The sequence below is a fragment of the Lotus japonicus genome, chromosome 1, assembly GCF_012489685.1.
Source record: "Lotus japonicus ecotype B-129 chromosome 1, LjGifu_v1.2".
Classification (NCBI taxonomy): Eukaryota; Viridiplantae; Streptophyta; class Magnoliopsida; order Fabales; family Fabaceae; genus Lotus; species Lotus japonicus.
The window spans coordinates 53,995,005-54,006,597 of record NC_080041.1 but is presented as its reverse complement, the minus strand read 5'-3'; positions in this window follow the sequence as shown (position 1 = coordinate 54,006,597).

Sequence of the window (11,593 nt, the reverse complement as noted above, 5' to 3'; positions counted from 1 at the left end):
AAGTAACATCAAGTAACTAAAAGTATTGCCCAACGGCAAACAAGTGTGACCCATAGCCAGAGTCATAAGTTTTATAAATACAGTCCTCCAAGAAAGTAAGTCAGCCCAAAACGGCCTCCAAAAGACTTCCTACGTCCGACAAACTCCCTGTGATCCTCATGGAAGAGAACCACACAAAAAGCTAATAGTCGGGGACCTACCCTGCCCCAAAATAAGAAATGAAAATCAGAGCTATGACACTAACACCCAACCTTAGTAGGCTCTAAACACCCATACCCTATACTTCCATCATCGACCTTAATCTGGTCTTGCATTCGGTCCGGGTCCTCGTCGAAACTTCAGTAATGGTCATTACGCTCCTGATCCTCTTCCAGTGACGAATCATCACGAATCGACTAACGGACGCCTGACAGCAGGCCGACCGCCCAAACACAAACATGCAACCAAAGCCAAGGCGCTAGGGTCAACTCACAGAATATAATAGATAATACAAACAACATGTGAAGAATAAGGGGGTATATATATATATGTTGTATATATACATATAACTTATGTATTGCCTACCCTAAGGTAAATACATAGCACATTTATCAACATTAAATCATCAAGATATATAACGATGTTTATCAACATCAAATCACAAATAACAATTGGATCTTCAAACACATCAACAAATATAGTTAGGTGCATGGCGTGCCAATGCAATGTCATGCTCAAAATATGATCCCAACAAATAGGCATGTCAAGTCGATCCAACCCATTGGGTTGAACATACGGACTCGCACACGCAACAAATGACAACGCCAAGTCAGTTCACTCAATAGAGTCGAACATACTGACGTTTCGCGTGTCCAATGACTATCGCCGAATCGATCCAATCCATCGGATTGAACATACGGATCCGCGCGTGTTGAAAAGGTTATCGCAGAATCGATCCAATCCCTCGGATTGAACATACGGATTTACGCGAGTTAAAATGGCAATCGCTGAATCGATCCAATCCATCGGATTGAACATACGGACTCACGCGTGCCTGAGTGACTACCGCCGAATCGATCCAATCCATTGGATTGAATATACGGACTCGTGCGTATCAAACAATTATTGCCGAATCGGTCCAACCCGTCGGGTTTGGACATACGGATTCGCGCTGCAATATCGAAGATACACTCTAGGTTTTCTACGATAAAGGCCGGTCTTTTGACCGTCCCAAACCCCAAACGTATGCATAATGCAATATGGTTAACCAAACATCGAATCGTCCTCACACGTACGTGTTTAACTACAAATCTCAATTTAAAAGTACCCGAAGGTCAAAGTGCTTAGATATCAGACCTCAGGTCAGGACCTGCCTAGGGTTTCCTCTCAACCCGAAAGATAAAAAAGAATCAATTTAAATGTCCTACACTTCGCAATCGCGTCAAAGCGCACGATTCGACAACAATATCAATATCTCAAGCTATAAGAAGCAATACGACAATAATTCTGTGCGGAAATCATAAGACAGAAACCAGTAAACGGCCGAAGCCTCTCAGAAAAACGGAGACACACGTCTCATATAAGTTCACTCGGCCGAAGCCTCTAGAAAACATTTTCCAGTTCAAAGCGATAAGCAACATTCAATGCAATCCTCAATATCAAGCAATATTCAAGTCGAAGTTATCGACGCCTACAATACAAATAGCTAGTAAGTAAGTTTCCCTAACCTTAGCCAATTTCCATACTTAGGTGCAATTCCGATCCGATTACATCTTTGGTTGCCTGCGTCGGCTCGATTCCTTCCATTGTGTAGCTTCGATGCAAGGTGCTTCCGTTCGTCGTACCTTTCACAAGCATACTTAACGAAATCACTAATCGAGCTACTTACTACTCAAGTCTAGAGCTATGACTTCAGGCAATTGACTCAAAGCGAACACAGGTTAAACGACTCTTTCTCAGTCAACAACTACAGTAATTAGTAGAGTACTTATCTCTTTTTGAAATGAAAACCATTTTGTAAAATAAATCGCAACTCTTCACTAATCAACTGTTAAACTTCGATTTTCACAATAACAATGAAAATGTTTATTTTTCTTTAAAACTTGCTTACTCGAGGCTAAAACATATACAAGAGTTGAAGGCTTACAAAAATCAAGTTTCTGAAACTTGTCGGCGAAGAGTCGCTAGAGAAGGTTGCGGCTCACGGGGCTGATAGAGGAACTGTCGCCGGAGACACAAAGAAAGGTTGTTCCTTCATCCTTTCGCGGCAAGGAATTCAACGGCGCTGTCCGTTTCCCCAAAGAGTCGACGGTTTGCCCAGAAAGTTCAGCCGATGGTCGACGGTGGTCGTCGGGGTCGTCGAATAAAATGACCCAAATATGAAATTGAAAATAGGGGTTTGCTCTCCTCACGGCAAGGATCATAGCAGTATCCTCCGTTTTTCCATTCGTCGGCGGAGTTGACCGGAAAAAGCTCCCGAAGGCGGCAGCGGCGGCGGTCGACGGCGATGGAACGACGATTCGGAACATGGGTTTTGTTGTGCACGTCACAAGGATCTCAACAGTAGTAACCTTGCTATGGACGGAGGTTCGATGACACCGGAATCAAAGGTCGAAGATTGCGGCGTCGGCGACGTCGGCGGCGTCGTTTTCTCTGTTTTCACGTTGATTTCACCTCTGTTTCTCTTCGTCCTTTTCTATGCTTCTTCGCCCATGGTTGCTGGTCTCGTATGGTGGTGGTTGCTCGTTGTCCATGGAGAAGAGAGGTTATGCCGTTATGGTGGCTGGCCCTTGGTGGCTTTCACGTGAGAAGAAGGATGGAGTGGTGGTCGTTGCTGCCGTGTTCATGGTGGTGGTGCCTTGTCATGGCCAGTGAAAATGATGAAGGTGAAGCTTGATGGTGGCTGGCCTCGTGAGGGGAACGAAGCATGGTGGTGTTTGTGATTTGTAGTGATACAACGTGAAGAAGAAGCATGGAGCATGGTGCTGCGTGGGTAGTGCCGTCGTGGCCTCGTCGAGAGGAAGAGAAGGACGTCGGTGGTGATGTCTGCTTACTGCAGCAAAAGAAAAGAATGGAGAAGAAAACATGGTGGGAAGGTGCAGCTACAAGAAGTGAAGAAGAAGGAATGGGTGCCGGTGGGTGCACGTTGGAAAAAGAAAAGAATGGAGATAAAATTGATATATGTTGGTGGTGGTGTTTGCTGCACAAAAGAAAGAAAATGAAAAGAAAGGAGAAGAGGACATAATATATATAGAAGAAGAAGTGTAAGAAATGGGTCTGCAGAAGAAAAGACTAATGTTACATACACACCTCTCTTTTGAGGTGGAAGAGGTGGAATGATAAAAGAGATAGGAGGAAAAGGAAAAGTAAGAGAGAGAAAATATGAGATGTGATAGATGATAAGAGGAGAGAGATAGAAATAAAAAGAAGTGAAAATGAAGTGTTTTAAAAATGAGGTGTGTATATATCATTACTGAGAAGAAAAGGAAGGGAAAATGAAAAAGTGTAATGAGAGAGAGAGGGATGTCGACAGAGTGAGTGAGGGAGGATAAGGATGTTTAGATATTTAGGAAAGATATTTTGTAAACTGGTATAAATTGATTTAGACACTGAAGAATTTAGCTCACAGAGTTAGGAGAAAAATATATAATGGATATATAACTATATTAAAAATTATGAGGAACTTTATGAAATAGTAAAATATAAATTATGATCACTTTGAACAAATTAAAATGATCCATGAACCAAGAAATGAGTAGAAATTAAGCCAAAGAATAATTGTTAGATAATTAGAACAAATATGACGTTGTCATATTATACAATTAAGCTAAATATCATTCCATAAAAGGTCGACACTTGCTCTGAGTTCTTTTTAAATGAGAAAACGGCTTGAACGCAGTCTGCTTTAAAATATGTCGCAGAACTACTTTTTGCAATTAACGTCGGATGGAGAAACTTCCTTCTGAAGAAAGATTGGAAACATCAAGAGAAATCGGTACACGCGTGTGGATTCTTCGTTTGAAGCTCCGAATAGAAAAAGTCTTAATCGACAGTTTATTTTAAGGTTCTTGAACTATCAGGGATTCAGTTTCGGCAAAATTCCGAGAATTGGAATCGGACGTTCTTCAGGGTTTCGTGTCGAAACACTTGTCATGGAAAGGAATGAGAGAAAGTCTTATATTCCTTTGAATGATTTTTTTGAATTTCGTTTCTATAGTGCTTTAAGAGCGGATTAGCCCTTCAGTAACGCTTTCGCCCTAAGACGGAAGTGAATATGGCTCGTGCTATAACCTACCGTGATTATAGTACTATTCTTAGTCATTTCTTGAACTTTCTTCTTCATTAATTCATTAAAATTAGTGAACACTCGTTTAGGTTTCCTCTCACACTTACACTGTAACCAAGGCGTGAGTCGGAAATTAATTAATTATCCTAATCTAAAAATGTGGGTCTTACACGTCGTAGACGTTCCTTGTAGAAGCGTCTTGGACGCACCCTGAGAGTGCGATTTGAAACTCGAAACCAGAAACAGATCTGAAACAGAAACATGATTAACAGAAACATATCCAAGAAAAGGTCTTTATTCATAATTTTTTGATGATACATTACAAAATTTTCGAACATACAAGTACAATGACCCCTAGACCCTAAGTCCTAACCCTAGTACTTGACATATACAAGTAAAATGACCCTTATATGGGATACAACCAAGAAGAGGCAGTCTTCTTCTTCTTCAGGTCTCTTTCTTGGCTTCTGAGGTCCTCTTCATTGTCTTCTGCTCCTCGGCATTCCGGATGGATCCAGTGCAGCCACCTGAGCCTGGGTGAGCCTTGATGTTTCCATCACAAAAAGGAGATGCCGGAGGGCATTTTCTACTGGAGCGTGGACCTATTCTATTTAGCAACTTTGAGTACTTTGAACAAGCAAGGATGAGCAAGGATGGTCACCCCTACATTAGCAACTTTGGCACTCTGAATTTGAAATTTCACTTTCAAAGTACTCAAAGTTGCTAATGTTGGGGATAACATCCACATGACCCCAACCACCACAGACCCCTTAAAAACAAGACATAAGAAAAGCATAGAAGAGGAGGGGAGGAAGAAGAGAGATTTTGTGTGAAAAATGAAGGATTGGGAAGCCTTTTTATAGAGCTGCGGTGACCTAGGTTGTAACGACGCACTTAATGACTTATTTAATGAGTTTTACCGGTTGTTGACTCATGGTCAATGGTCGGTACGTTTTTAACGCACTCTCAAAGTGCGTCAACAACACACTCTCAGTGTGCGTTAGTGTCGCACTCGGAAAATGAGGTTCAAACTGCGACCATCACGCAATTTAAAGGTGGGTTCGAAAGGGGTAATTTTGGGTTTCAGAAAATTCCTTCGGTCTAAATAGGGGTGGGGGGGAGGGGTCTGAATAACAATTCCCTTAGGTAATTCTCAGTCTTTTTTTTTTCATCCAAATAACTTAAAAATTATCTCACTTTTTTCTCATATTTTTTCTACTCTATTAATTTTTCTCATAGATAAATGGAACATAAGAGAAAAACAAGTGCAAATTATTATCATGTTTCGAAACTAATCCATTTTTGTATTTTTTGTACCAAAAAAAAAAGTGAGTTCTGTGGTACCTTGATTTTTTTTTTGGGTGTGGTACCCCAAGTAATATTTTAAGTTATAATCTTGTTGGAAAAAGGCGAAATAATATATTATTGCAATTTTAAAAAGTTCAATGATTGACTTATGGAATTATAACATATAGTTTTTAAGTTTGTTTATGTTATGAAATGCATAATTTGAAAATTAGGGTTTTTACTTCAACTTGCAATTCTGAGATTTTAGGTACCACGCTGTTTACGGTGATATTTGGTAAACAAACATTCTCCAATGTCGACTGGAAAAAGTTTAAGATTAGGGGTTCTTTTGGGAAAATGTCTTGCCAAAATGTTGTATGCAAAGGGTGTTTTTCGACAAACAAGAGTGAACGGGTTAATTTGCAAAGAAAACAAGTAATTTATAAAGATTGGAAACTGAATTTCATTAATCAAAGTGCAAAGTACACGAAATGTAAATCGAAAAACAACAAGGGAAATTATATCAAATGAGAAATCGACAGGAAATGTAAATGGCTGGTTCTGCAACATACTCCTTTATCATCACGTTAGGCTCTTGAAGTCTCTTTGATGCGGACAGGTGAGCTTTTTAGTGAGTTTTTAGAGTTGAGTTGGGAACCCTTTATATGAATGATCTTCTCCTATTTATAATGCTCCATTGCTTCACATGTCCTTGGCGATTTTTTCTTCTGCCGGATGGGTTAGTGGGCTTGATACCCCACGATCTCATACTTGCTCCAAAAGCTTCTTGCATTGTGGGAATGGGCATGCATCTCAACCGCTTGCCTGCATCGTGGGTGGCCCGCGTCGTGGAGGGAGGCACGCGTTCTTAACTGTTTCCTTGCATCGTGGGTGAGTGCACGTACTCTTAACTGCCAACCTCTTTCGTAACTTCTCTAAGCGTTGTGGTTGTCGAGTTCCATGATTAACCCAACTTGTCAATTTAACTTAGTATTTTTCCTGGGTTTCTTTTGCCAGATTTCGACAAATATCGACAACCCTTCCATTGCGTGTTCTGCGTCGACAAACCTCACTAGGTAAAATTTTGGATGAACATATGCCCCCCAAAAATGTTGGTTTTCAACTACCATACCTTGAAGTAACCAAGCATCTTTTGAGCCTGAAAATTTCATTATTTTAAATTTGGAAATCCAATCGTCTGGTGATCTCAGCCACTCATTCCTTGGTCCAATCAACGGTTCTAACGCTCTGACTGCTATGCTTTCAGGTTTAGCCTTTATCACTAGGGCCATGATTACACTTTTACTCAAAAACGTGGGTGATGAGAATTTACTATTAAAGTAACCGTTGGACCTCAAAATTTATCCACTATCAGGCAATGTGGCTTCAAATCCGCTTCTTCCTCAGGCCTATAAATACTCCATTAACGCTCTTCTCAAGCTTTACGCGTTTGCAGAGCTTGACATTTCTTCTTGAAATTTTCTTGTGATTCTTGCATTCTCTTCTTCAGCCACTTCCCAAGCACTTTTCATGGCTTCTGATTCTAGCAACGTTGTTCCGTTGGCCTCTGAGCTCAAGCTAGACGAGTCCAAACGCGTGCCCATCCCGGAGCCACCAAATGAGGAAGAGAAGAGGGCTATCTGGAAATCCCAGGTACTCATTCCTTTCACTGTTAATGGTACTTTTCGCGCCATTTTAGGTCCTTTGAAAGTAGTAAAACCAAAGAAGCCTAATAGTCTTCCTGAAGAGCGTGAGTCCTTTCACCCTAGTATTCGAGGTGACGAGCTTATCTTAGCTTCTCGACCTTCCTACCGTATGCCCTTTTTTCCTAGCCCAACTGCCAACGATGGAGCCTATCTCAAATGGTTTGATAGGGTCGAAGCTCAGAGGGGGCAGGAGTGGAAGAAAGTTGGGATTTTTGACTTGATTCAATTGTTGAGATCCTCTATCTCGTACAACCCAGCCATGCTGCTTAGTTCGTTTTTCTTCTGGGAAAGGGCCACCAATTGTTTTCATGTTCCTTTTGGCATGATTACCCCAACCCTTCTTGATGTAGCCGCTATCACTGGTTTGTGGCCAATGGGCGATGACTATCACTCTTCCCCTGCATCAACTAATCCAATTTCGATTTCTACCGCTAACATGGCCTTTATTCGATTTATTGAAGATCACTGTGTTGCTTGCGGCGATCTGTCTGATGCTGAACATGTTGCCTTTCTCTTGTATTGGCTTTCTGCTTACGTGTTTTGCACCAAGTCCCTGAGGGTCCCTGCTAAGCTCTTACCCCTTGCCAATATGCTCCATGAGGGTCGAAAAATCTCTATGGCTAGGCTAGTTCTTGGCAATCTCTACCAACTCCTGAACGAAGTTGTGGTGGACCTACGAGATCCCAATGTTTCATCTCTGAATGCAGCTGGCCCTTTGTGGCTGCTTCAACTCTGGTTGAGTGCTGTGTTTGGGTTTTACTTACCGGCGAAGGAGGGTGCCCCTGGCACCTTTAACACGAGGATTGATGCCCACTGGCTTGAAACGCTAACTCCTCCTCATGATATGGCCAACTTTGAGTTAGACTTCAGGAAATATTTCACTATGTTTCTCGAACTAGAACACTACCATTCCAGTTTTTCTCCCTATAGCAAGCCAGTCTATGGCCCTTCTTGGCTAAGGCGCTCTTGTCCCAACATTGAGGACCCAAAACCTCCCAAAGATCACCACATTGTACTCTGGCAAACCCTTCTTTCCCCTCGAGTTTTGACAATAGGTTTTGCCAGTAGTGACTACGCTCTGTGTGGATATAACCCTCAGCTAGTTTCTCGACAATATGGGTTGAGCCAAGCTTTACCCAACACTCTATTTGATAAGAGCTTCGTTCTTTATCCTGGCGATGTTACTAAGGCTAAGGCCTTTGATAATGTTGTCGAGTTTTATAACAAAAAAATGCTCGACTTTAGTCCCTTTCCCTATACCGTTTCATATTATGCCACTAAAGCTTTCAAGAAGTGATGGTCTGGGTATTGGACTCAGATTGCATTGCCTCTTGTGGATTGCATCCAGCATATGACTGCTGCTTTTCTTTTGCAGACACAGACTTCACGGAAAACTAAAGGTATGCACCTGGCTGAGATCAACGCTTTCCAAGAATTCTTCGGTGTAGTGTTCCAGGTCCTCGCCTTCGAGATATTATTGCTAAAGCGGCTCAGGTTCTAAGGCAAAAATGGGAATCTAAAGCCAAGAAATCTCGACTAGTCCTTCCCTCTGATGAGGATGGTCTTTCTTTTGTTATTCGAAAAACAGGCTTTAGGTTTCCATCTTTGCCCACTTGTAGGTTTGCTTTGGCTCTCCCTCTTGTCTTGCCCAAGTGTGTTGATCATGTTTGTATTAATACTATACTCAATAACGCATTGCCTCCTCGGAAGCGAGTGACCTGGACCAAATACTACATGGAGAATTGTCCATATTATGTACCGGTCGAAATCTTCAACCACATATCGCTGAATGTGCATATTGGTCAAGGTGAGAATTTCGACTTGGTCTGTGTTAAGTCATTTGTCACTTGATTTTTTCCCCGCTTTTGCAGCTGTAGCCATTTCTCAACCACCTCCTCGAGTTCCCCAAATTTCACAAGCTTCTCCTCCTAAGGTGGATGATGATGATGATGAAGCTGATTTGTCTGAGAAACTTGCTGTTACCAGGGTATTTTTCCTTAGGCTCTCCCTTTTCCTCTTATCTACGTTGGCTTACACTCTTCTTTTTGGTGCAGAGTCGGAAAAGGAAAGCCACTCCTGCTTCTTCTACCGGTCAGAAGAAAACCAAGGGGGTTGGTGGCTCCGCCGTGAGCAAGGCTTCACCAAACAAATTGATTGCCCAGGATGTCTCTAAGACCGCTGCTGAAAGAGATGATGATCAGTCCATTGAGAAGACCCAACCTTCTAGGAACGTTGTGGTAGGTTTTCAATAGTTCTCGATCATGGGTAAATTAGCAAATTTCATACTTCGATTTTTCCCTCTTTTCCAGATCGAAGTTCCAGAACATTCCTTGCTAGCCCTCCACCACAAGAAGATTCTCCTATTCCTAAGTGTGAGAAATCCAACCGTCAGTCCGTCGAAAAATCTCCTCCAGCGGCACCCCTCCCACCAGTCGAAAAGAAGAAAGCTGTGAAAAAGACCAGTCGCAGATCCAGCCCTGCTAAGAAGCCTGCTCAGAAGGTAACTGTTTATAGGCCATGACTTTCCTAGTATTTCATTATGCGACATTTCCTTAAGAGGCTTTACTTTCCTTCTCCAGAGGACTGGCATGTCTAAATTGGCTGTGCCTAGAGCCATTTTGAAACATCCTAAATCATCAACTGTTATTGTGTTGAGCTCTTCGAGTAGCTTGGATTCTTCGAGTAGCTTGGATTCTTCGAGTAGTTTGGACTCCAATGAGATAGATTATGTGTGGGACAAGTTGATGTTCCATTTTAATTCAAAGCCAATTGCTTGGCAACGTCCTGGTTGTGAGCCTTATTTTACTAAGGAGGCTCGAGCTAATCTTACTGATTTTCTTCCACAGGAATCCTCAGATACAACTTCAGCTATTCCTGGAGAGAGTGTACCTCATGTCGAAGTTCAGCATGATGGGGAGGAAGTGCCCCAGACGGTTCATCCTGATCAAGTGATCATTGCAATGCCTCCTCCAAAGACAGTTTTTGCTGACGTCCCTATTCAGACCTCGACTCAAGCTAGCCCTCTTCCCAAGGCCAAACAGGATTCTGCTGTTGCTGAGCCCTCGCCCCAAGCTAAAGAGGGTTCTTCTTCCTCACGAAACAGATCTTCATCTCATGTGTCTAGCGAGAAGCTTGACACTCTTTTCGACACAGACCCTCTTGCTGCTCTTCAAGGCTTTCTCGATGGCACTTTGGAGCTGGATTCTCCACCTCGCCAAGCTGATGCTGCTGCTGAGACTGCTCAATCTAGTGGAATAGCTAATGCCAACAGATTGAGGGGAGTTTGGACCAGCTTAAGGCCACTATCTTTGATGAGGGTTTCCTTAGTCGAGTTCAGGCTAGCCATGTTGTTAAGGAGTTGCACACTTTCTTGCTCAGGCAAAAACTGGATCAAGCCCAGGCCGCCATCCTTGATGAATTGCAGACGTTCTTGATTGATGCTTTGGCTGCCTTTGATCATGATAGGAGTGTGGATCAGGCTATAAAGGCCAAGGAAGCTCGAATTTCTTCTGGCAAGGATCAAATCGCGACAGTGAAGGATGAATTTGTCAGGTTGACTGCCAGGAAAGCAGTTATAGCAGCTGACCTTTCCAACATTGATGCTAGGCTTGACGAGCTTCGGAGGGAGATGGTTAAGCTGGAAGAGCAAAAGGCTGCCCTGGTCGAGGAGAGCCCCTCTGTGACTGAACGTCTGAATGAACTTGCTCGCAGTTCCAAGGCAGTGATGGTCTCGACAAGGGAGCATACTAAGGAGGTTGAGGCTGACAAATTGACCAAGAAGGGTCTTGAGACCAAGATTGCTGCTTTTGATGACCAGCTTAACTCCTTCAAGTCTAGACTCTAGGGCTTTTATTTCCCCTTTCACTAACTATTCGTTGGCTTGTTTTGTAATGATGATCATGACTGTGAATGGCTTTTTGTTGCCAACTTTTTATGTTAACGCTGCCAATTTCGACACTATGGCCTGTGACCTTAAATCTCAAATTGCTTAAACATAACATGTATTGCCAAGTAATTTCTATGTTTGCAATATGCCTTTTGCTATGCCTTTAATTTCGACAACAATTTTGAGCTTGCGCCGTCCAAAGTATTCCAACATATTTCTTCTGAGTCGTTGCTTGACTCCTTGGAAATAGGATAATTAATTGCGGTCTTTACCACGTTTTTTTTCCACCACCCATCGATGGTGGAACTACTCACTATCTTCGCGGTGATGGCCTACGTGGCTTGTGGCCAGTGGCGGAGTCAGAAATTTTGTAGAGCCTAGGCAAGGTTAAGTCTAAGCCTAACTGCCCACACCTGACGTCTGATCCAGGGTTTTAGGTGTTGCGGTTGC